We start from the raw sequence: 24,568 nt of genomic DNA on the forward strand, positions 1-24,568 counted from the left end.
AATTATGACATGGTGGGATATCTGAAACGTGGCTGGATGAGAGCCATGACTGGGCTGTTAACTTGCAGGGCTATAGCCTGTTCAGAAATGACCGTACAGATAAGCGAGGGGGAGGGGTGTGTCTATATGTAAAATCGTCCTTAAAACCCATCCTGCGCGATAATATAGGTGAATTTAATGAAAATGTAGAATCCCTGTGGGTGGAGATAAGGGGAGGGGGAAAAAATAATAAATTACTGATAGGGGTTTGTTATAAATCTCCAAAAATAATGGAAGCAATGGAGAATATCCTCGTAAAGCAAATAGATGAAGCTGCGACTCAAGGAGAAGTCATTATTATGGGGGACTTCAACTACCCTGAAATAGATTGGGGAACAGAAACCTGCAGTTCCAGCAAAGGTAATTGGTTTTTGACAACTATGAGAGACAATTACCTTTCACAACTGGTTCAGGACCCAACAAGAAAGGGGGCACTGCTAGACCTAATATTAACCAACAGGCCAGACCGCATAGCAAATATAAGTGTTGGGGGTCACTTGGGAAATAGCGATCACAAAATAATAAGTTTTCATGTATCCTTTAAAAAGATGTGTAGTAGAGGGGTTACAAGGACACTAAACTTCAGGAGGGCAAATTTCCAACGGATGAGAGAGGATCTTGGTGCAATTAACTGGGACGATATCCTGAGACACAAAAATACACAAAGAAAATGGGAGACGTTTATTAGCATCCTGGATAGGACCTGTGCACAGTATATACCGTATGGGAATAAACATACTAGAAATAGGAGGAAACCAATATGGCTAAATAGAGCTGTAAGGGGCGCAATAAGTGACAGAAAGAAAGCTTTTAGAGAATTAAAGGAAGTAGGTAGTGAGGAGGCACTAAATAAATACAAAAAATTAAATAAATTCTGTAAAAAGCAAATCAAGGCAGCAAAGATTGAGACAGAGAGACTCATTGCCATAGAGAGTAAAAATAATCCTAAAATATTCTTTAACTACATAAATAGTAAGAAACTAAAAAATGATAGTGTTGGCCCCCTTAAAAATAGTCTGGGTGAGATGGTGGATGAGGAAAAAGCTATTATGCTCAATGACTTTTTTTCATCAGTATTTACACAAGAAAATCCCATGGCAGACAAAATGTCTAGTGATAAAAATTCCCAATTAAATGTCACCTGCTTAACCCAGCAGGAAGTGCGGCGGCGTCTAAAAATCACTAAAATTGACAAATCTCTGGGCCCGGATGGGATACACCCTCGAGTACTGCAGGAATTAAGTACAGTCATTGATAGACCATTATTTTTAATCTTTAAAGACTCCATAATAACAGGGTCTGTGCCACAGGACTGGCGTATAGCAAATGTGGTGCCAATATTCAAAAAGGGAACAAAAACTGAACTCGGAAATTATAGGCCAGTAAACTTAACCTCTACTGTGGGTAAAATCCTGGAGGGCATTCTAAGGGACGCTATACTGGAGTATCTGAAGAGGAATAACCTCATGACCCAGTATCAGCACGGGTTTACTAGGGACCGTTCATGTCAGACTAATTTGATCAGTTTCTATGAAGAGGTAAGTTCCGGATTGGACCAAGGGAACCCAGTGGATGTAGTGTATATGGACTTTTCAAAAGCTTTTGATACGGTGCCACACAAAAGGTTGATACATAAAATGAGAATAATGGGGATAGGGGAAAATATGTGCAAGTGGGTTGAGAGCTGGCTCAGGGATAGGAAACAAAGGGTGGTTATTAATGGAGCACACTCGGACTGGGTAGCGGTTAGCAGTGGGGTACCACAGGGGTCAGTATTGGGCCTTCTTCTTTTTAACATATTTATTAATGACCTTGTAGGGGGCATTCAGAGTAGAATTTCAATATTTGCAGATGACACTAAACTCTGCAGGGTAATCAGTACAGAGGAGGACAATTTTATATTACAGGATGATTTATGTAAACTAGAAGCTTGGGCTGATAAATGGCAAATGAGCTTTAATGGGGATAAATGTAAGGTCATGCACTTGGGTAGAAGTAATAAGATGTATAATTATGTGCTTAATTCTAAAACTCTGGGCAAAACCGTCAATGAAAAAGACCTGGGTGTATGGGTGGATGACAAACTCATATTCAGGGGCCAGTGTCAGGCAGCTGCTACAAAGGCAAATAAAATAATGGGATGCATTAAAAGAGGCATGGATGCTCATGAGGAGAATATAATTTTACCTCTATACAAGTCACTAGTTCGACCACACTTAGAATACTGTGCACAGTTCTGGTCTCCGGTGTTTAAGAAAGACATAGCTGAACTGGAGCGGGTGCAGAGAAGAGCGACCAAGGTTATTAGAGGACTGGGGGGTCTGCAATACCAAGATAGGTTATTACACTTGGGGCTATTTAGTTTGGAAGAACGAAGACTAAGGGGTGATCTTATTTTAATGTATAAATATATGAGGGGACAGTACAAAGACCTTTCTGATGATCTTTTTAATCATAGATCTGAAACAGGGACAAGGGGGCATCCTCCGCGTTTGGAGGAAAAAAGGTTTAAGCATAATAACAGACGCGGATTCTTTATTGTAAGAGCAGTGAGACTATGGAACTCTCTGCCGTATGATGTTGTAATGAGTGATTCATTACTTAAATTTAAGAGGGGACTGGATACCTTTCTGGAAAAGTATAATGTTACAGGGTATATACACTAGATTCCTTGATAGGGCGTTGATTCAGGGAACTAGTCTGATTGCCGTATGTGGAGTCGGGAAGGAATTTTTGTCCCCAATGTGGAGCTTACTCTTTGCCACATGGTTTTTTTTTGCCTTCCTCTGGATCAACATGTTAGGGCATGTTAGGTTAGGCTATGGGTTGAACTAGATGGACTTAGAGTCTTCCTTCAACCTTAATAACTATGTAACTATGTAACAATCCTCAAAAAAGTGGATAGACAAAGAAAATCACAGAAATTGTGATAAACTCCATTTTGATACAGGAAAGATATATATCTTTGTACCGTCAGTCAGTAGATGGAGAATATTTAGAATTGAGAGTCCTCAGTGGTTGATACCTTCTCAGTTAGCCACTAAAAGGAATCAGCCACTGAGGACTCGCACTCCTGATAAACTCCAAGCACCGATAAGACAGGAATGGGCGGTCATCAGTCAGGATTTGTCCCACAAGCTGATATCCAGCAGCCAGGGCAAATTGCAGAAGTCTTGAAAAATAGGTTTTTGCATAAACTTGATGTATTTGTCAGTAACCAACATTTTTTGGTTCAAAGATTTCTTGAAATAGTTTATTTAAAAAAACACCTCAATAATAGTAAAAAAAAAAAAAAACATCAATCCCGAGAATGTGGCTCTAGTGTCTCCTGTAGCAATGGAGCAATGGTCAAGCATGCACATCACTGCTCTGTTCATTCTCCATGGGAATGGAGGAGCTGAACGCTGTTTTAGTCTCATAGACAATGAATGTGCCTTGTCTTGGTGGGCCAATGCTTTAAGGCCACAGTCCAAGTCCAAATATTCCTTTGAATGACAGCTGTAGCTGCTCACCAGTAATGGAAAATCAGTCACTACAAAGCCTATGTGGGTTATTTTAACATTGTAAGGGTGAGGCCACATATCGCGGCTGTTCAGTGATCAAAGTGTGGTCGTGATACTGTTATACCTTAAATTGTTTTTTAGATTGCTAATGACAGTGCATATTCATTGTGGTGAAAATGCCACAAGGATGGTTTCCAGTATGTCACGGCTGCTGTTTGTGGCCTTAACCCAAAGGTTATAATATGCAACCAGCTAGTCGGAAGACAGGCCATTCAGCTCAGTGCATAGACATGGGAATAAATGTCTTAACTTCTACAGTAAACAGTATACAGCTGTAAATAATCCACAAGCTGACATACAGGGATAGTGGGGTATTGTATACAGCTCTGGGAAAAAGAAAGGGCGACACCGGGAAGACAAGAAAACGGATGGACAGAGAAGAGTGAGAGCAGAGAAGTGAACAAATTCAAAAGTATAATCTACTTAAGTATATTCCCCAGAACAAAGTTCATTTTGATCAACATTTTAATCAATAAATCATATAATAATAATAATTTCTACAATTGGATGTGTATAAATAAAATGTTCCTGCGCTGAGATAATCTTATAAATCTGCCCCTGCTGTGTACTGTGTAATGTCTGTATCTGACCGTGCAGGAACATGGTCTGATCATACCACATCTCCTGGGCAGGGGAGGACTGACGTTGGCGTGCCCGTAACTTGGGGTGCAAGGTCGTGACATCATGCACTATGGTAGGGAACTCAAAGTCAGCTACCAGCTCCTAAGCCGGCTTTAGAAGATGGCCCTACGAGGGAGAAGGTGAAAAGTATCTTTTTTTAATGCATTGGATAACAGAACAGGGCCAAGTATACCAGGCTGGGGCATAGTATACCAGGAAATGGATCAAGATGGGGCACATTACACAAGGATGGGGAACAGTATAGCAAGAGGGGACTATGATGGAGAACATTACACCAGGAAGGGGGCCAGGATGTGAAAAACTATACCAGGAAAAGAAACCAGAATGGTGGGTACTATACCAGAAAGGGGGCTGTTGTGAATTCTGTGGCTGAATTCACTCCTGTGGTCACAAGTGGTACTGCAGCTTCTGGGCTTCCTTCCTCAGGTGTTCTGGTGAGCTCATTAGCTGCTTCGTTACTTAACTCCACCTGATGCTGCTATCCTGGCTCCTTGTCAATGTTCCAGTGTTGGATCTGAGCTTCTCCTGATTGTTCCTGTGACCTGCTGCTCTGTATAGCTAAGTGCTTTTTTGCTATTTTGTTGCTTTTTTTCTGTCCAGCTTGTCTTTTGTTTTGCTGGTAGCTCTGAGAAGCAAAGGGTGTACCGCCGTGCCGTTAGTTCGGCACGGTGGGTCTTTTTTGCCCCCTTTGCGTGGTTTTTGCTTTAGGGTTTTTTGTAGACTGCAAAGTTCGCTTTACTATCCTCGCTCTGTCTAAGATTATCGGGCCCCACTTTGCTGAATCTATTTCATCCCTACGTTTTGTCTTTTCATCTTACTCACAGTCATTATATGTGGGGGGCTGCCTTTTCCTTTGGGGTATTTCTCTGGGGGCAAGTCAGGCCTATTTTTCTGTCTTCAGGCTAGCTAGTTTCTTAGGTTGTGCCGAGTTGCATAGGTAGTTGCTAGGCGCAATCCACAGCCGCTTTTAGTTGTGTTTAGGATAGGATCAGGTGTGCAGTCTACAGAGTTTCCACGTCTCAGAGCTCGTTCTTTGTTTTTGGGTATTTGTCAGATCACTGTGTGCCCTCTGATTGCTAGGCACACTGTGTCTCTGGATTGCCTTCATTACACCTTTCATTAGCAGACATAACAGGGGGCCAGGATAGAGCACATTATATCAGCATGGAGTTCATTATACCAGGAAGGGTCCCAATATGGGGGACATTATCCCAGGCTGGGGCACATTTTTGTTATTCACATCACCCTATCTTTATTACATAGAGTCCTCTCTGACCAGGAGACAGGTCTATTAGCGGCCTTCATCAGAAATGAAACTTTGACATCTTCCATCAGCCGTCATTTCATTATACATCTAACAACAGATGACAGTATGTAATAAAGAAGAGGGTGCTATAAATAACAAAAATAACAAGAAAATCCAATATGTAAGGGATGATGCTGTAGATAACAAGAGAGGGCATTATGTAATAGGGGGCATCAATATTATTAACTAGATGGTGGCCCGATTCTAACGCATCGGGTATTCTAGAATATGCATGTCCACGTAGTATATTGCCCAGCCCACGTAGTATATTGCCCAACCACGTAGTATATTGCCAGCAACGCAGTATATTGCCCAGTCACGTAGTATATTGCCCAGCCACGTAGTATATTGCACAGCCCACATAGTATATTGCACAGTCACGTAGTATATTGCCCAGTCACGTATATTGCCCAGCACGTAGTATATTGCACAGCCACGTAGTATATTGCCCAGCCTCGTAGTATATTGCACAGCCACGTAGTATATTGCCCAGTCACGTAGTATATCGCCCAGTTACGTAGTATATTGCCCAGTAACGTAATATATTGCCCAGCCACGTAGTATATTGCACAGCCACGTAGTATATTGCCCAGTCACGTAGTATATTGCCCAGTTACGTAGTATATTGCCCAGTCACGTATATTGCCCAGCCACGTAGTATATTGCCCAGCCACGTAGTATATTGCACAGCCACGTATTATATTGCCCAGTCACGTAGTATATTGCCCAGTTACGTAGTATATTGCCCAGTCATGTAATATATTGCCCATCCACGTAGTATATTGCACAGCCACATAGTATATTGCCCAGTCACGAAGTATGTTGCCCAGTTACGTAGTATATTGCCCAGTTACGTAGTATATTGCCCAGTCACGTAGTATATTGCCCAGTCACGTAGAATATTGCACAGCCACGTAGTATATTGCCCAGCCTCGTAGTATATTGCACAGCCACGTAGTATATTGCCCAGTCACGTAGTATATTGCCCAGTCACGTAGTATATTGCCCAGTCACGTAGTATATTGCCCAGTCACGTAGTATATTGCCCAGTCACGTAGTATATTGCCCAGTCACGTAGTATATTGCCCAGTCACGTAGTATATTGCCCAGTCACGTAGTATATTGCCCAGTCACGTAGTATATTGCCCAGTCACGTAGTATATTGCCCAGTCACGTAGTATATTGCCCAGTCACGTAGTATATTGCCCAGTCACATAGTATATTGCCCAGTCACGTAGTATATTGTGCAGTCACGTAGTATATTGCCCAGCCACGTAGTATATTGCCCAGTCACGTAGTATATTGCCCAGTTACGTAGTATATTGCCCAGTTACGTAGTATATTGCCCAGTCAAATAGTATATTGCCCAGCGACGTAGTATATTGCCCAGTCACGTAGTATATTGCCCAGCCACGTAGTATATTGCCCAGTCACGTAGTATATTGCCCAGTTACGTAGTATATTGCCCAGTTACGTAGTATATTGCCCAGTCACATAGTATATTGCCCAGCGACGTAGTATTCAGCACAGAGCCACGTAGTATATTGCGCAGTCACGTAGTATATTTCCCAGTCACGTAGTATATTGCCCATTCAAGTAGTATATTACCCAGTCAAGTAGTATATTACCCAGTCACGTAGTATATTACCCAGTCACGTAGTATATTACCCAGTCACGTAGTATATTGCCCAGTCACGTAGTATATTGCCCAGCGACGTAGTATATTGCCCAGCGACGGAATATATTGCCCAGTCACGTAGTATATTGGCCAGTCACGTAGTATATTGCCCAGTCACGTAGTATATTGCCCAGTCACGTAGTATATTGCCCAGTCACGTAGTATATTGGCCAGTCACGTAGTATATTTCCCAGTCACGTAGTATATTGCGCAGTCACGTAGTATATTTCCCAGTCACGTAGTATATTGCCCAGTCAAGTAGTATATTGCCCAGTCACGTAGTATATTGCCCAGTCACGTAGTATATTGCCCAGCGACGTAGTATATTGCCCAGCGACAGAATATATTGCCCAGTCACGTAGTATATTGGCCAGTCACGTAGTATATTGCCCAACACGTAGGTATATAACACTGCCCACGCAGTATTTGGCAGTGTGTGCACCATATCCCTATTAAAAAAAAAAAAATTAAAATAAAAAATAGTTATATACTCACCCCTGGGATCCAGCGAAGCTGTGTGATGCGGCCGACATCTTCCGTTCCCAGGATGCATTGCGAAATTACCCAGATGACTTAGCAGTCTCGCGAGTCTTCTGGGTAAGTTCGCAATGCATCTCTGGGAACGGAAGATGACGGCCGGCGTTACCGCTGGCATTAACCCTGTATGAGCGGTGACCGGAGGGAGTATGGAGCGGGCGCTGACTGCAGGGAGTATGGAGTGGGGAGTATGGAGCGGGCGCCAGGGACACTGACTGTGGGGAGTATGGAGTGGGCGCCGGGGACACTGACTGCGGGGAGTATGGAGCGGGCGCCGGGGACACTGACTGCGGGGAGTATGGAGCGGGCGCCGGGCACTGTAACTCCAGGGGAGTAGGGGAGGGACTAATCGGACTGTGCCCGTCGCTAATTGGTCGTGGCAGCCATGACAGGCCGCTGGTGAGACCAATCAGCGACTTGGATTCCATGACAGACAGAGGCTGCGACCAATGAATATCCGTGACAGAAAGGACAGACAGACAGAAAGACGGAAGTGACCCTTAGACAATTATATATACAGATGAAAAGAGACTGTTGTTATATATACAAGTGCTTCTCACTAAATTAGAATATCATCAAAAAGTAAATTTATTTCAGTTCTTCAATACAAAAAATGAAACATATATTATATAGAGTCATTGCAAACACAGTGATCTATTTCAAATGTTTATTTCTGTTAATGTTGATGATTATGGATTACATTACAGCCAAAGGAAACCCAAAAGTCATTATATCAGTAAATTAAAATACTTTATAACACCAGCTTGAAAAATGATTTTAAAATCCGAAATGTTGGCCTACTGAAATGTGAAGAAATGGAGAATCCAGCTCAACGAGGTAGTGAAAAAACCTGTTCTTTATTCACTAGAAAATGTTCTCATTAGAGGATAAAACATCAGCGTAGAGAGTGAATAAAATGCGATATCAACGCGTTTCTCCCTTAATCATGATATCCAGCATATTACAGTATATACTCGAGTATAAGCCGAGATTTTCAGCCCAAATTTTTGGGCTGAAAGTGCCCCTCTCGGCTTATACTCGAGTCAAGGTGGGCGGCAGGTGAGGGCGGTGAGGCATACTTACCTGCTTCCAGCGATCCTGGCGCTCCCCCTGCCGTCCCACGGTCTTCTGTGCTGCAGCTCTTCCCCTCTTCAGCGGTCACGTGGGACCGCTCATTAGAGAAATGAATAGGTGGCTCCACCTCCCATAGGGGTGGAGCCGCCTATTCATTTCTCTAATCAGCGGTGCCAGTGACCGCTGATAGAGGAAGAAGCTGCGGCACCGAAGACAGCTGTCCGGGGGAAGGGAAGGAGCCGGACGTCGGGACCAGGTAAGTATCGCATATTTACCTGTCCCCGTTCCAGCCGCCGGGCGCAGCTCCATCTTCCTGGCGCCGCTCCATCTTCCTGGCGCCGCTCCATCTTCCCGGCGTCGCTCCGCTCTGACTGTTCAGGTCAGAGGGCGCGATGACGCATATAGTGTGCGCGGCGCCCTCTGCTTGATCAGTCAGTGCGCAGAGACGCCGGGACCGGACGCTGGGAGCTGCAAGCAAGAGAGGTGAGTATGGCATTTTTTTTTTATTGCAGCGGCAGAAGCGGCACAGATTTATGTGGAGCATCTATGGGGAAATATGAACGGTGCAGAGCATATATGGCAGAGCTATGGGGCAATATGAACGGTGCAGAGCACTATATGGCACAGCTATGGGGAAATATGAACGGTGCAGAGCACTATATGGCACATCTATGGGGCAGTATGAGCGGTGCAGAGCACTATATGGCACATCTATGGGACAGTATGAACAGTGCAGAGCACTATATGGCACAGCTATGGGGCAATAATGAACGGTGCAGAGCACTATATAGCACAGCTATGGGGAATAATGAACGGTGCAGAGCACTATATGGCACAGCTATGGGGCAGTATGAACGGTGCAGAGCACTATATGGCACAGCTATGGGGCAATAATGAACGGTGCAGAGCACTATATGGCACAGCTATGGTGCAATAATGAACAGTGCAGAGCACTATATGGCACAGCTATGGGGAAATAATGAACATGCAGAGCACTATATGGCACAGCTATGGGGAATAATGAATGGTGCAGAGCACTATATGGCACAGCTATGGGGAAATAATGAACGGTGCAGAGCACTATATAGCACAGCTATGGGGCAATAATGAACGGTGCAGAGCACTATATGGCACATCTATGGGGCAATAATGAACGGTGCAGGGCACTATATGGCACAGCTATGGGGAAATAATGAATGGTGCAGAGCACTATATGGCACAGCTATGGGGAAATAATGAACGGTGCAAAGCATTATATGGCACAGCTATGGGGAAATAATGAACGGTGCAGAGCACTATATGGCACAGCTATGGGGCAGTATGAACGGTGCAGAGCACTATATGGCACAGCTATGGGCAATAATGAACGGTGCAGAGCACTATATGGCACAGCTATGGGGAAATAATGAACGGTGCAGAGCACTATATGGCACAGCTATGGGGAAATAATGAACGGTGCAGAGCATTATATGGCACAGCTATGGGGAAATAATGAACGGTGCAGAGCACTATATGGCACAGCTATGGGGAAATAATGAACGGTGCAGAGCACTATATGGCACAGCTATGGGAAATAATGAACGGTGCAGAACGCTATATGGCACAGCTATGGGGAAATAATGAACATGCAGAGCACTATATGGCACAGCTATGGGGAAATAATGAACGGTGCAGAGCACTATATGGCACAGCTATGGGGAAATAATGAACATGCAGAGCACTATATGGCACAGCTATGGGGCAATAATGAACATGCAGAGCACTATATGGCACAGCTATGGGGAAATAATGATCTATTTTTATTTTTGAAATTCACCGGTAAATGCTGCATTTCCACCCTAGGCTTATACTCGAGTCAATAAGTTTTCCCAGTTTTTTGTGGCAAAATTAGGGGGGTCGGCTTATACTCGGGTCGGCTTATACTCGAGTATATACAGTACTTGCGTAACACTTTTATGCTAAGATCCGGTGAACACACTGGTATGATGATTAATTAGCATGATTGCTAATCAAAGTGAAAACATGTGAGGTGAATACAGATTAAAAACAAATACTTTGGCTAAGTGGAAATACAATGTGATCGGGATTTTATCACAATATTTAACAATTCTTGAATCCAAAATCTTACTGAAAAATTATAGCAACAAAATCGTCTAAAATAAATAAGATTTCATTCAACATAGTTATTTTATGGACACAGTATTTTATCACAATATTTAACAATTCTGGAATCTACTGAAATGTACAGTGGGTACAGAAAGTTTTCAGACCCTTTACATTTTTCACTCTTTGTTTCATTGGAGCCATTTGGTAAATTCAAAAAAGTTAATTTTTTTCTCATTACTCTCATTAAATGTACTCTCTGTACCCCATCTTGACTGAAAAAAACCAGAAAAGTAGTAATTTTTGTAAATTTATTAAAAAAGAAAAACTGAAATATCACATGGTCATAAGTATTCAGACCCGTTTGAGTATTGAGTAGAAGCCCCTTTTGAGCTAGTACAGCCATGAGCCTTCTTGGGAATGATGCAACAAGTCTTTCACACCTGGATTTGGGGATCCTCTGCCATTCTTCCTTGCAGATCCTCTCCAGTTCCGTCAGGTTGGATGGTGAACGTTGGTGGACAGCCATTTTCAGGTCTCACCAGAGATGCTCAATTGGGTTTAGGTCAAGGATTTGTTATTTTAGCTTTGTGCTTAGGGTCATTGTCTTGCTGGAAGGTGAACCTTTGGCCAAGTCTGAGGTCCAGATCACTCTGGTAGAGGTTTTCATTCAGGATATCTCTGTTGTTGGCCGCATTCGTGTTTCCTTCGCTGACAACCAGTCGTCCTGTCCCTGCAGCTGAAAAACACCCCCATAGCATGATACTGCCACCACCATGTTTCACTGCTGGGATTGTATTGGGTAGGTGATGAGCAGTGCCTGGTTTTCTCCAAACATACCGCTTAGAATTATCACCAAAATGGTGTATCTTCATCTCATCAGACCAGAGAATCCTATTTCTCATAGTCTGGGAGTCCATCATGTGTTTTTTAGCAAATGCTATGCGGGCTTTCATATGTGTTGCACTGAGGAGAGGCTTCCGTCAGGCCACTTTGCCAGAAAGGCCCTACTGGTGGAGGACTGCAGTGATAATTGACTTTGTGGAACTTTCTCCCTAATGCATCTCTGGAGCTGAGCCACAGTGATCTTGGGGTTCTCCTTTACCTATCTTACCAAGGCTCTTCTCCCACGATTGCTCTGTGGCGCTGGGCCTCTCTGACCTTTCCCAGCACCTGCGCACTGCAGTACTTTGCTCTGCTCTCAACAGGGCAGATAAGTACGCCTGCGCAGGAGCGCGATTCCGGGGAGCCCGTGTGTATGATGCTGGAATGCATCATCCACATGAAGCAAGCTCGAGGACAGGGATTGTAGGAAGATGAGAGGTGCTGGACCAAGAAAAGCGACACCCCCTTGGACGGGACTGCTCTGCTGGTGAGTATAATAATTTTTCGTCTCTTACAGGTTGGATCGGGGGCTTATATGCAGCATGATAGAATGCTTTATATAAACCCTGAAAGGGGGTGGCCATAACTCGTATCAGCCAAACCTGGTGACAGGTTCCCTTTAAGGATAACAAAGTCAATGTTTTGGAGTGGCCATCACAAAGCCCTGATCTCAATCCTATTGAAAATTATGGGCAAAGCTGAAAAGGCAGGTGTGAGCAAGGCGACCTACAAACCTGGATCAGTTACACCAGTTTTGTCAGGAGGAATAGGCCCAAATTCCAACCAACTATTGCGAGAAGCTTGAGGAAAGATATTCCAATCGTTTGACCCAAGTCATTCAGTTTAACGGCAATGGTACCAAATACTAATGAAATGTATGTAAACTTTGGACTTTGCAGTAAGTAATAAAAATGCCTTTATTCTCTTTCATTATTGTGGCATTTGGCAAATATTAATTATGGTAATCCTAATTGACCTAAAACAGGAAAGGTTTATTCTGATTTCATGTCAGATATTGAAAAAAACTTGCATATGTGTCTTTTTATATAGTGTATGTAAACTTCTGGCTTCAACTGTATATATTTTGTTGAACCTACAAATTCTCTTTTTTTCCCCATGAAATGCATATTTTACATAATAGCATGTGTAAGACCGGGCAGATGTGAAGAAGGGCATGTGTCTGGTTTATTGTAGTCATCAATATTAGAGACATTCACAATGAACTGTGCAACGTTTCACAAACTTCTCCCCATGAACAATATTGATAAATCTGCCCCGCTTCATACCTGCTGTTATGGGGACATCATCCAGTGAAGATGTTGGCAATGTCCTATTGAACTGTTATGGGTTTTAATTATATTTTTTCACTAGAGGTCTGCTCTATACAGGATAATCTCACTTTGATGATTATGTTGTGTAATGAAGCTGTTTTCTGTTTCTGTCAAATTCATTAGGATATATGACTCAGTCATTCACTTACATTTAGATGAATGGGCAGAGGAAGATTTAATAAACCACTGCGCAATACGCTGCAGAAAAGCATATTCTTGGTGGTTTACATGGAATTGTATTGCAAATAGGTGTTGCTGATCACAATCAAAGAAATATTAAATAAGCATTATTCTATGTCAAGTTCTTGCATATAAAGACCTCGATAAACATGACTTAGCAATGACTATAAATGAATTTGGAGAACAGAAAAATACCTCTTCTGCCAGCGTAAAATGTGTGGCTATAGTATAATAAATGTCATATACCTATACAGCACATCAGTCTTCCAGTGTATGTTTAATATGAGTCCGTTCTCCAGTCCCATAGGTTTGAAAAGGAAATTTTATTAATGAAACCTCCTAAAGGAGAAGTTGCAAAGGACAAAGTTCCTGAAGTGTCACTCACAGACTAATGTAAGAATTATTTTTTTTTTATATTATGCATATTGATCAGCCGCTTTGTAGAAATGAAAGTTCCTTTTTCTGTGACTTTCCTCTGGAATAGCAAAAGGCCCTAAACATAAATATAAGAAACACTCCCCCGTCCATCACCGTCAATGTTACGGGACTGCGTCGCCATTACTGGCCTTTATGGTGCTGCTCCATTCATAAGAAGAATTAGTCCACATGGATTGGAATTGGATGAGAATTTAGACATTTTTTCTGTTTAGAAATTCACCCATTAAATGGATTTTCCAATTCACTTCATGCTGTTTCCGTTTCCAGTTGAGCAAAGGGTTGTTTCAAATTTTTTCTTTAGATTTTAATGGGGAAAAAATCCACAATCAATTCCCCAAGTAATGTTGTGTTGGAGATTTTGTCACGAATTAACTGTGGACAAAGTGCCATAATCTTTTAAAATTGTTTGCTTTAATAGTTAAAGAGGTTGTCCAATGTCCAAGTTTATCACGAACGTCTACAGTCACCTTATGTGACTGCAAACTTGTAAATCCTCACACTGCACACAGTTTGCGCTCAGAGGATTCCCCGGTGCTGGCGGCGAGACCAAGCGCAGACGGGCAGACTAGACGTGCCTTGCTTAATGCCAGTCTATTGAGTGAGGCTGTGCATGTCTTCTTGGAATGTGGCCAGAAGTATGCATATCACGTACTCACAATCACATGACTTCTCAGTCTCGATGCCAACATTGGAGAATCTTCACATTGCGCACTGTACACAATGTGAGGATTCACAAGTGACTGTTGACTTTTGTGATAAACCTGGACAAACCCTTTAACATGTGCCTGAACTTTTAAAAATCTTTTGACATTTTATAGGGATATGTGTTGTGAATTCTGTGGCTGAATTCACTCCTGTGGTCACAAGTGGTACTGCAGCTTCTGAGCTTCCTCCCTCAGGTGTTCTGGTGAGCTCGTTAGCTGCTTCGTCACTTAACTCCACCTGATGCTGCTATCCTTGCTCCTTGTCAATGTTCCAGTGTTGGATCTGAGCTCCTCCTGATTGTTCCTGTGACCTGCTGCTCTGTATAGCTAAGTGCTTTTTTGCTATTTTGTTGCTTTTTTTCTGTCCAGCTTGTCTTTTGTTTTGCTGGAAGCTCAGAGACGCAAAGGGTGTACCGCTGTGCCGTTAGTTCGGCACGGTGGGTCTTTTTTGCCCCCTTTGCGTGGTTTTTGCTTTAGGGTTTTTTGTAGACTGCAAAGTTCGCTTTACTATCCTCGCTCTGTCTAAGAATATCGGGCCCCACTTTGCTGAATCTATTTCATCCCTACGTTTTGTCTTTTCATCTTACTCACAGTCATTATATGTGGGGGGCTGCCTTTTCCTTTGGGGTATTTCTCTGGGGCAAGTCAGGCCTATTTTTCTATCTTCAGGCTAGCTAGTTTCTTAGGCTGTGCCGAGTTGCATAGGTAGTTGTTAGGCGCAATCCACAGCCGCTTTTAGTTGTGTTTAGGATAGGATCAGGTGTGCAGTCTACAGAGTTTCCACGTCTCAGAGCTCGTTTTTTTGTTTTTGGGTATTTGTCAGATCACTGTGTGCGCTCTGATCGCTAGGCACACTGTGTCTCTGGATTGCCTTCATAACACCTTTCATTAGCACACATAACAGTACAAGGAGCCAAACTAATGATTCTCAATAGAGGGAAAGAAAAAGTTCTGACATCATATTTTTTTTTTTTTTCTGCTCTGTGTTCACTTTTTTTTTCCCCCTAGACATTTGGGTGATTCTGGACACAGGTGTGGACATGGATCTTCAGGGTCTGTGCTCTTCAGTGGATAATCTCGTTATAAATGTACAAAAGATTCAAGATACTATTGATCAGAAATCTATGTTAGAACCAAGAATTCCTATTCCTGATTTGTTTTTTGGAGATAGAACTAAGTTTTTAAGTTTCAAAAATAATTGTAAGCTATTTCTGGCCTTGAAACCTCATTCTTCTGGTAATCCTATTCAACAGGTTTTGATTATTATTTCTTTTTTGCGCGGCGACCCTCAAGACTGGGCATTTTCTCTTGCGCCAGGAGACCCTGCATTGAGTAGTGTCGATGCGTTTTTCCTGGCGCTCGGATTACTGTACGATGAGCCTAATTCAGTGGATCAGGCTGAGAAAAATTTGCTGGCTTTGTGCCAGGGTCAGGATGATATAGAAGTATATTGTCAGAAATTTAGGAAATGGTCAGTACTCACTCAGTGGAATGAATCTGCGCTGGCAGCTTTGTTCAGAAAGGGTCTCTCTGAGGCTCTTAAGGATGTCATGGTGGGATTTCCTATGCCTGCTGGTTTGAATGAGTCTTTGTCTTTGGCCATTCAGATCGGTCGACGCTTGCGCGAGCGTAAATCTGTGCACCATTTGGCGGTATTGTCTGAGGTTAAACCTGAGCCTATGCAGTGCGATAGGACTATGACCAGAGTTGAACGGCAGGAATACAGACGTCTGAATGGGCTGTGTTTCTACTGTGGTGATTCCACTCATGCTATTTCTGATTGTCCTAAGCGCACTAAGCGGTCCGCTAGGTCTGCCATCATTGGTACTGTACAGTCCAAATTCCTTCTGTCCATTACCTTGATATGCTCTTTGTCGTCGTTTTCTGTCATGGCGTTTGTGGATTGAGGCGCTGCCCTGAATCTGATGGATTTGGATTATGCTAAACGTTGTGGGTTTTTCTTGGAGCCTTTGCGGTGTCCTATTCCATTGAGAGGAATTGATGCTACACCTTTGGCCAAGAATAAACCTCAGTACTGGGCCCAGCTGACCATGTGCATGGCTCCTGCACATCAGGAAGTTATTCGCTTTCTGGTGTTGCATAATCTGCATGATGTGGTCGTGTTGGGGTTGCCATGGCTACAAACCCATAATCCAGTATTGGATTGGAATTCCATGTCGGTATCCAGCTGGGGTTGTCAGGGGGTACATGGTGATGTTCCATTTTTGTCGATTTCGTCATCCACCCCTTCTGAGGTCCCAGAGTTCTTGTCTGATTATCAGGATGTATTTGAAGAGCCCATGTCCGATGCCCTACCTCCGCATAGGGATTGTGATTGTGCTATCAATTTGATTCCTGGTAGTAAATTCCCTAAAGGTCGATTATTTAATTTATCCGTGCCCGAACACGCCGCTATGCGCAGTTATGTAAAGGAATCCCTGGAGAAGGGACATATTCGCCCATCGTCATCACGACTGGGAGCAGGGTTCTTCTTTGTAGCTAAGAAGGATGGTTCGCTGAGACCGTGTATTGATTACCGCCTTCTTAATAAGATCACTGTTAAATTTCAGTATCCCTTGCCATTGTTATCTGACTTGTTTGCTCGGATTAAGGGGGCTAGTTGGTTCACTAAGATAGATCTTCGTGGTGCGTATAATCTGGTGAGAATCAGGCAAGGAGATGAATGGAAAACTGCATTCAATACGCCCGAGGGTCATTTTGAGTATCTAGTGATGCCATTCGGACTTGCCAATGCTCCATCTGTGTTTCAGTCTTTTATGCATGACATCTTCCGTGAGTATCTGGATAAATTCCTGATTGTTTACTTGGATGACATTTTGATCTTCTCAGATGATTGGGAGTCTCATGTGAAGCAGGTCAGAATGGTTTTTCAGGTCCTGCGTGCTAATTCTTTGTTTGTGAAGGGATCAAAGTGTCTCTTCGGTGTGCAGAAAGTTTCATTTTTGGGGTTCATCTTTTCCCCTTCTACTATCGAGATGGATCCAGTTAAGGTCCAAGCCATCCAGGATTGGATTCAGCCGACATCTCTGAAAAGTCTGCAAAAGTTCCTGGGCTTTGCTAATTTTTATCATCGCTTCATCTGTAATTTTTCTAGCATTGCCAAACCATTGACCGATTTGACCAAGAAGGGTGCTGATTTGGTTAATTGGTCTTCTGCTGCTGTGGAAGCTTTTCAGGAGTTGAAGCGTCGTTTTTGTTCTGCCCCTGTGTTGTGTCTGCCAGATGTTTCTCTTCCGTTCCAGGTCGAGGTTGATGCTTCTGAGATTGGAGCAGGGGCGGTTTTGTCACAGAGAGGTTCTGATTGCTCAGTGTTGAAACCATGTGCTTTCTTTTCTAGGAAGTTTTCGCCCGCTGAGCGTAATTATGATGTGGGCAACCGAGAGTTGCTGGCCATGAAGTGGGCATTCGAGGAGTGGCATCACTGGCTTGAAGGAGCTAAGCATCGCGTGGTGGTATTGACTGATCATAAGAACTTGACTTATCTCGAGTCTGCCAAGCGCTTGAATCCTAGACAGGCCCGTTGGTCGTTATTTTTTGCCCGCTTCGACTTTGTGATTTCGTACCTTCCGGGCTCTAAAAATGTGAAGGCGGATGCTCTGTCTAGGAGTTTTGTGCCCGACTCTCCGGGTTTATCTGAGCCAGCGGGTATCCTCAAGGAAGGAGTCATTGTGTCTGCCATCTCCCCTGATTTGCGGCGGGTGCTGCAAAAATTTCAGGCGAATAAACCTGATCGTTGTCCAGCGGAGAAACTGTTCGTCCCTGATAGGTGGACTAATAAACTTATCTCTGAACTTCATTGTTCGGTGTTGGCTGGTCATCCTGGAATCTTTGGTACCAGAGAGTTAGTGGCTAGGTCCTTCTGGTGGCCATCTCTGTCACGGGATGTACGTACTTTTGTGCAGTCCTGTGGGATTTGTGCTAGGGCTAAGCCCTGCTGTTCTCGTGCCAGTGGGTTGCTTTTGCCCTTGCCGGTCCCAAAGAGGCCTTGGACACATATTTCGATGGATTTCATTTCTGACCTTCCCGTTTCTCAAAAGATGTCAGTCATTTGGGTGGTCTGTGATCGCTTTTCTAAAATGGTCCATCTGGTGCCCTTGGCTAAATTGCCTTCCTCCTCTGATTTGGTACCTTTGTTCTTTCAGCATGTGGTTCGGTTGCATGGCATTCCTGAGAATATTGTTTCTGACAGAGGTTCCCAGTTTGTTTCAAGGTTTTGGCGAGCCTTTTGTGGTAGGATGGGCATTGACCTATCCTTTTCCTCGGCTTTCCATCCTCAGACTAATGGCCAGACCGAACGAACCAATCAGACCTTGGAAACATATCTGAGATGTTTTGTTTCTGCAGACAAGGATGATTGGGTGTCCTTTTTGCCGTTGGCTGAGTTCGCCCTTAATAATCGGGCCAGCTCGGCTACCTTGGTTTCTCCATTTTTTTGCAATTCTGGGTTCCATCCTCGTTTCTCTTCAGGACAGGTTGAGTCTTCGGACTGTCCTGGTGTGGATTCTGTGGTGGACAGGTTGCAGCAGATCTGGACTCAGGTAGTGGACAATTTGACCTTGTCCCAGGAGAAGGCTCAACTTTTCGCTAATCGCAGACGCCGTGTGGGTCCCCGACTTCGTGTTGGGGATCTGGTTTGGTTATCTTCTCGTCATATTCCTATGAAGGTTTCCTCTCCTAAATTTAAACCTCGTTTTATTGGTCCGTATAGGATTTCTGAGGTTCTCAATCCTGTGTCTTTTCGTCTGACCCTCCCAGACTCCTTTTCCATACATAATGTATTCCATAGGTCGTTGTTGCGGAGATACGTGGCACCTATGGTTCCATCTGTTGAGCCTCCTGCCCCGGTTTTGGTGGAGGGGGAATTGGAGTATATTGTGGAGAAGATTTTGGATTCTCGTGTTTCTAGACGGAAACTCCAGTATCTGGTTAAATGGAAGGGTTATGCTCAGGAAGATAATTCCTGGGTTTTTGCCTCTGATGTTCATGCTCCCGATCTTGTTCGTGCCTTTCATGCGGCTCATCCTGGTCGGCCTGGGGCCTCTGGTGAGGGTTCGGTGACCCCTCCTCAAGGGGGGGGTACTGTTGTGAATTCTGTGGCTGAATTCACTCCTGTGGTCACAAGTGGTACTGCAGCTTCTGAGCTTCCTCCCTCAGGTGTTCTGGTGAGCTCGTTAGCTGCTTCGTTACTTAACTCCACCTGATGCTGCTATCCTTGCTCCTTGTCAATGTTCCAGTGTTGGATCTGAGCTTCTCCTGATTGTTCCTGTGACCTGCTGCTCTGTATAGCTAAGTGCTTTTTTGCTATTTTGTTGCTTTTTTTCTGTCCAGCTTGTCTTTTGTTTTGCTGGAAGCTCAGAGACGCAAAGGGTGTACCGCCGTGCCGTTAGTTCGGCACGGTGGGTCTTTTTTGCCCCCTTTGCGTGGTTTTTGCTTTAGGGTTTTTTGTAGACTGCAAAGTTCGCTTTACTATCCTCGCTCTGTCTAAGAATATCGGGCCCCACTTTGCTGAATCTATTTCATCCCTACGTTTTGTCTTTTCATCTTACTCACAGACATTATATGTGGGGGGCTGCCTTTTCCTTTGGGGTATTTCTCTGGGGCAAGTCAGGCCTATTTTTCTATCTTCAGGCTAGCTAGTTTCTTAGGCTGTGCCGAGTTGCATAGGTAGTTGTTAGGCGCAATCCACAGCCGCTTTTAGTTGTGTTTAGGATAGGATCAGGTGTGCAGTCTACAGAGTTTCCACGTCTCAGAGCTCGTTCTTTTGTTTTTGGGTATTTGTCTGATCACTGTGTGCGCTCTGATCGCTAGGCACACTGTGTCTCTGGATTGCCTTCATAACACCTTTCATTAGCACACATAACAGATATGTCAGGAGCTTTAAGTGGTTGGAATTTGGGTGCTGAGATTGCCTCTAGCATTTGGAGGGAAGAGGCAGAACTCCTCAGCCAATACTGAGGACAGACTGAACACAAGATTTATAAACCCGTCCAGCGTCGGACTGGAGTACCTTGGGCCCACCAGAGAAAATCATTCTTGGGGCCCACTATGTAGCTACATAGAAATAGATACAAGACCACATATTGTGCGGTAAAAAACGCTAATATCAGGGTATAATATAAGGTAGTTCACGTCTTAATAATGTAGCAAGGGTTGTGGTAGCCGCCTCACAGAATATAATGTAGCCCCCTCATAAAATATAATGCGGTCCCCTCTCATAGAATATAATGCAGCACCCCACAAAATATAATGCAACCCCTTAAGGTATGACAGTCCCCACCATAGAATATAATGTAGCACCCCCATAGGGTATAATGCAGCCCCCCTCATATAGTATAATGCAACCCACCACAGAATATAATGTAGTCCCCTGAGAGAATGCAGTTCCACCACAGAATATAATGCAGCCCCCCCATAGAGTATACTGTAGCCCCCTCATAGTATGATGTAGCCTCTCATAATATAATGTAGTCCCGAGAGAATAATGCAGCCCCACAACAGAATATAATGCAGCCCCCCATAGAGTATACTGTAACCTCTCATATAGTATGATGTAGCGCCCCATAATATAATGTAGTACCCTGAGTATAATGCAGTCCCCCCACAGAATATTATGTAGCCCCCAAGGGCCGTATTTAGAGTTTCTGCTGCCCTAGGCACTTTTAGTGCTGCCTCCCCCTTTGGTGAGTATGACACTATCGGCAGTGACTTTGGCAAGAATCGCTGATGTGAAAGTCGCCTTTTGCAGCAGATCAGGCAGATTTTCTGCATCTGCCGCGTAACGGATCACTTACAGCAACACTGCGTTTGGATTCATTCATTCCCTATGGGATTTGCGGCACTTGCCGTGATCTGGCAAATGTGGTACCATACCTCCCAACTTTTGAAGAAGGGAAGGAGGTATAAAGTTTGCGGCGCGCGTAGTGCGCCGCAGCAAATTTTAGGCCACGCCTCTGACCACACACATTTCACAACTAGTCACACCCATATCCATGTCCCAACCACAGCCATTTAGCACTGCTGATCACACTGTTTTATGTACAATAATTATAAACAAAAAAAATATGGCCACACATAATAGCCCCACATGATGCTCAATACTGTATAATGGCCACACACGATGCTCCATACTGTATAATGGCCACACATGATGCTCAATACTGTATAACGGCCACACATGATGCTCAATACTGTATAATGGCCACACATGATGCTCAATACTGTATAATGGCCACAAATGATGCTCCATACTGTATAATGGCCACAAATGATGCTCCATACTGTATAACGGCCACACATGATGCTCCATACTGTATAATGTCCATTGGCCACACATGATGCTCCATACTGCATAACGGCCACACATGATGCTCAATACTGTATAATGGCCACACATGATGCTCCATACTGTATAATGGCCGCACATGATTCTCCATACTGTATAATAGCCACACATGATGCTCCATACTGTATAATGGCCACACATGATGCTTCATACTGTATAATGGCCACACATGATGCTCCATACTGTATGATGACCACACATGCTTCATACTGTATAATGGCCACACATGTTGCTCCATACTGTATAATGACCGCACATGATGCTCCATACTGTATAATGGCCACACATGATGCTCCATACTGTATAATGGCCACACATGATGCTCAATACTGTATAATGGCCACACATGATGCTCAATACTGTATAATGGCCACACACAGTTCTCCATACTGTATGATCCCACATGATGCTCAATACTGTATAATGACCCCCCCTCCTCTATGCATGGCTCATATTCCCCCCCCCAGAATGCATGGCTCATATTCTACCCCCCCTGAATGCATGGCTCATATTCCCCCCTCTATGCTTGGCTCATATTCCCCCCCCTGAATGCATGGATCTTATCCCCCCCCTGTATGCATGGCTTATCTCTCCACCCCCCGCTCCCATCTTGCATGGCGCGCCGGCTTATGTCCTCCTTCAGACCCTCCATGTGTGTGACAGCACCCCCTTCTTCCTCACAGACCCCCCCATGTGTGTGACAGCACCCCTCCTTCCCCACAGACCCCCCATGTGTGTGACAGCACCCCCTCCCTCCCCACAGACCCCCACATGACAGCACCCCCTCCCTCCCCACAGACCCCCACGTGACAGCACCCACTCCTTCCCCACAGACCCCCACGTGACAGCACCCCCTCCTTCCCCACAGACCCCCACGTGACAGCACCCCCTCCTTCCCCACAGACCCCCACGTGACAGCACCCCCTCCCTCCCCACAGACCCCAACGTGACAGCACCCCCTCCCTCCCTCCCCACAGACCCCCACGTGACAGCACCCCCTCCTTCCCCACAGACCCCCACGTGACAGTACCCCCTCTTTCCCCAAAGACCCCCACGTGACAGCACCCCCTCCCTCCCCAGAACCCCACGTGACAGCATCCCCTCACCCACATTCAAAAGTCACCCTGCTCTCTGTACAGCCCCCATGTAAGAACGTCCGCTTATCTGTGCCCCCACAACCCTCAGATCAGCCCCATGGAGTACTCCTGTGTACAGAGCCCCCACCATTGCGCCGCTCCTCAGCCTCTCTCCACAGCACAGGAGGTCTCCTGCTGCTATCAGCGCTGCACTGGAGGACGCCCCGCCCCCGTCCCTCATACTCACCTTACCTGACCCGTCCCTCAGGCTCACCTCTCCTAGCCCCATACACCGCGCGGCCACGTCGACGTGGCTCCAGGCTCTGTCCCGACTTCTGGCGCAGCATCTTCTTCCTGCTTGAGCTGTCATGTGATACCGCTAATTAAGGTCATGAATATGCGCATATTCATGACCTTAATGAGCGGTACCACGTGACCGCTTATTCAGGAGGAGGTGAGCTGCAGACGCCGAGACCAGCTATCGCTGGAGCAGGGTGAGTATCGTCTTCAAGGAGGGAGGGTGGGAGGGAGGCGCTGGGGGGCCCTGGAGCAGTGGGGGCCCTGGAGCAGTGGGGGCCCACACAGCGGGTGTCAGTGCCTGGGCCCACCGGAGAATCCTCCGGTTCTCCGGTGGGCCAGTCCGAGCCTGAACCCGTCTTCAGTATAGCTACTGGTGTGCATCTCAGCACCTGGACCCCCACTTATGGCATGCCTCAATGACTTGTCAAAAATGTTGTAAAAGTTGTACAAATGCAGTTACACTTTGTCTCATGGAGACAACTTTTTTTTAGATTGAAGCCAAGCAAACGATAAGATGATTTCTATGAGTTCAGCTTTATCTAATACATGCAATTACACCAATATTATCAATCCTAAATAATTAGGACAAAAAAGCGTATCTAAACCAACACTTAAAAAATAGGCTTTTTATAAAAGGCTAAAAGCATCTTTATTGCAGTATATTAAAAAATAAGGCAAAACCATCATATAAGTATGTAAAAACAGAGGAATACAAATGTAGGAGAAAGCAATGGGTATAAACGGGGACAAGTCTTGTACAATACACTGATAGGTCTATTTAGAGTCAGTGGCGTAGGAAGGGGGATGTGGGGGGGGCGGGCCGCCCCAGGCGGCACAATGCGGGGGGCGGCCGGCGCTGCAGGAGGAGAAAGAAGGAAAAAAAAAAAAAAAAGACGCCCCTTTAAATCTTCGGGCGGCGCCGTCCGCCGCCACGACCAGGCTCCCCCCACCCCTGGGCCCCCGCCCCCCGCTCTAATACTCACCTCTCCTGGTTCCTGCGGCGCCGGCAGCTGCAGCGTCCTCTGACTCTGCGACGTCTCAGAGCAGAGGGCGCGATGACGTCACTACTGTGCGCGCCGCTCAGCCTCTCTGTCCTGAGCGTCGCAGAGCCGGAGAGACGCTGACTGCACCGGACCTGCGCTAAGAACGGGAGAGGTGAGGATTTTACTTTTTTTTTTTTTTTTTCTTTATGTCTGACTCTGTCTGGGGGCAATGCTGGACACACTGGGGCAATACTGGAGACCATGGGGCAGATTGCTGGATACACTGGGGCAATACTGGAGACCATGGGGCAGAATGCTGGACACACTGGGGCAATACTGGAGACCATGGGGCAGATTGCTGGACAC

General features: G+C 44.9%; 1 long non-coding RNA gene across 1 annotated transcript in view; it reads left to right on the forward strand.

Annotated features, from left to right (window-relative positions):
* Positions 1-24,568, forward strand: part of LOC138665086 (uncharacterized) — a 77,240-nt gene that overhangs the window by 50,307 nt on the left and 2,365 nt on the right. Inside the window, exon 2 of the long non-coding RNA XR_011318425.1 lies at positions 13,638-13,731. This is a non-coding gene — a long non-coding RNA (uncharacterized lncRNA). The remainder of the gene's footprint in view (positions 1-13,637; positions 13,732-24,568) is intronic.

Source organism: Ranitomeya imitator, chromosome 1, assembly GCF_032444005.1.
Source record: "Ranitomeya imitator isolate aRanImi1 chromosome 1, aRanImi1.pri, whole genome shotgun sequence".
NCBI lineage: Eukaryota > Metazoa > Chordata > Amphibia > Anura > Dendrobatidae > Ranitomeya > Ranitomeya imitator.